Here is a 2,786-nt window from a genome sequence, read left to right as displayed (position 1 = left end):
AAGCACACCCCAGATACTCAGAGGGAGGTGCTTGGCTGCAATAAGAATCACAGGACACGTTATGCCCTGCATATAAGGTACGTTATTTCAGATACCCTATCATGGGTAAGCATTATAGTAGTGGCAAAAGTGGGCAACATCTCAGTGAAAGAGTTCAGGAACATTGCAACAAGTGTAAAGAAACGCAGCGATTGTGTGTGTTTGCCAAACACAGTAAAGTAAACTATACTACATTGATTATTGAGTCAGCAAGTATTCATAATCTTGGCCGAGATTGCGTTAGTGTGTCATTACACTACTTGTCAAAGAAATAACTATTTTCCTGGACGCAGCTGTGCCTGCGCATGTTGAAGTTTTTCTTTTTAAATTATAAATATGTGTGATCTGAGTCCAAAAAACACTTAAAAGATAGCGCCTATCTGTGTCCCTTCTTGTCCTGTCTTCACTACTCTCTGCAATAAACGTAATGGTTAAAAGGGAGCCGTTCGGCGACCTAACAGCTTGTCACTATTAGTGGGTTAGTAGGCCTTGAGGCGCTCCACGTTGACTATGTCGCGCCCTCGACGGCGCATGTCCAAAGCTGGTTCGATGGGTTCGATCAGGTAGTTGACCGGTGATGTGCGCTCGATGACCCGGTAGGGGCCTTCGTATTTCGGCCAGTAGTTTTGAAGAGAGGCCAGTTGCAGTGGTAGGGACCGAGAGCCATACGAGCGCTCCGGCGACTAACGTGGACTCAGAAGTGGTGGTGCCACCGTGAAGGCTCTTCTGCCGCTCTTGTTCGTGCGTTGTAAAGGTCTTTGCAAGCTTGCGACACTCTTCAGCAAGCCTGGCTGTGTCAGAAATAGGCGCACACTCAGATGGATCCGGCTTGTAGGGTAGTATCGTGTCAATGGTGTGCGACGGGTGCCTTCCGTACAACAGGAAGAAGGGTGAAAAACCAGTAGTGTTCTGAGGGGCGGTATTATAGGCGTAGGTGACGAAGGGCAGAATGGCATCCCAATTTGTGTGATCGGCGGCGACATACATTGAGAGCATGTCGCCGAGCGTGTGGTTAAAGTGTTCGGTTAGGCCATTCGTCTGCGGGTTGTAAGCAGTAGTTTTGCGGTGAACAGCATGGCACTCTTTGAGAATGGCTTCGACGACTTCCGACAAGAAGACACGGCCTCGATCGCTGAGAAGCTTCTAGGGTGGACCGTGACGCAGCATGAATCGGTGTAGCAGGAAGGAGGCAACATCGCACGCTGTAGCCGCTGTGAGGGCAGCGGTTTCGGCAGATCGCGTTAGATGGTCAACGGCGATGATGGCCAACGGTTACCAGCCGAGGTCAGAGGAAGTGGTCCATACAAATCGATGCCCACGCGCCCAAACGGATGGTTAGGGCAAGGTAATGGTTGTAGACCGACTGGTGACACGTGCGTTGAAGGTTTTCGGTGTTGGCAATCGAGGCAGGAGCGGACGAACTTCTGCACGTAACGGTACATCCCTCGCCAGAAGTATCGTTGTCGAATGCGGTGGTAAGTTTTGGATACCCCAGAGTGCGCGCATTGCGGATCAGAGTGGAAGGACTCGCATATTTCAGCACGCAGACTTCGGGGTATCACAAGTAGCCACTGGCGGCCGTTGGCGTTGTAATTGCGTCGGTGCAGTAGGTTGTCACGAATGGCGAAATTGTGGGCTTGACGACGCAACGGGCGAGTGGTTGGTGTTGCCGACGGATCAGTGAGCAAGTCTATCAGCGAGGTGATCCATTTATCCTTGCGCTGCTCGGTAGTGATGGTGTGAACGTCGATGGAAGAAACAGCAATGTGAGATACTGAGCAGGAGGCATTGGCGTCAGGCAAGGGGGAGCGCGAGAGGGCGTCGGCATCAGCATGCTGGCGTCCGTTGCGGTACAGCACGCGGATGTCGTAGTCTTGCAGGCAAAGTGCCCAGCGGGCGAGACGGCCCGAGGGATCCTTCAATGATGACAGCCAGCATAGTGCATGATGATCGGTGACGACATCAAATGGGCGACCATACAAATAATACATGAAAATTTACTACTTTGAAAATTATTAGAGAAATACAAATGCAGAGGTTCATTATTCACATAAAGGCCTATTCATACAGCAAATATGAACAAACTAAGATGTTCACAGAAGTAACCATAGCGTCCCAAATTTGACTAATTTTCACTAACGCAGCGTTTGTCGTGAATTTTTAAAAATGCATAATTTGCTCAGAATTCCATCAAATTATAAGAGCTATTTCTTCTTCACTTCTACTTATGCTAAATAGAAAGATATTTGTAATGTATAGCTTCAGTAGCTGCCAGCATGGTTGCGAATTTACGAAAACGCACTCTTCGTAAGATGGTCGTCGTCAACCGGCGACGCTCGTCGAATTTTCCTGTGTTGAAAAAAATTTTTATGTGAAAACAAATTGCGATTTCGTGCTGTGCAGTCATATGTGCACAACATACAAAATTATCAGGAAAATCGGAAACATCAAGTATACACCTTTTTTTTTATCTTTCGTGGAATCGACCATTGTAAATGATGTTATCTCTGTGAAAACACTTGGGTTCAGGTGATATCTTAAGTATCTGCGTGATTTCTAGAAAAGTTAGTCGTGAGTTCAGCACTGCTATGTGCTCTTTTCTTGAGTAGCTGTGCTATCCTGTCAAGATGTTTAACAAGTAACAACGCACTTGAATGTGGATTCTTCTTTGTGGCAAAAGAGCGCAGACAACGGGACGAAGAACATACAGGGCACAGAGCTGACTATCAACTGATTTCCTTATTGGA

Source organism: Rhipicephalus sanguineus, chromosome 5, assembly GCF_013339695.2.
Source record: "Rhipicephalus sanguineus isolate Rsan-2018 chromosome 5, BIME_Rsan_1.4, whole genome shotgun sequence".
Taxonomy (NCBI): Eukaryota; Metazoa; Arthropoda; class Arachnida; order Ixodida; family Ixodidae; genus Rhipicephalus; species Rhipicephalus sanguineus.
This window is presented reverse-complemented; position numbering follows the sequence as displayed.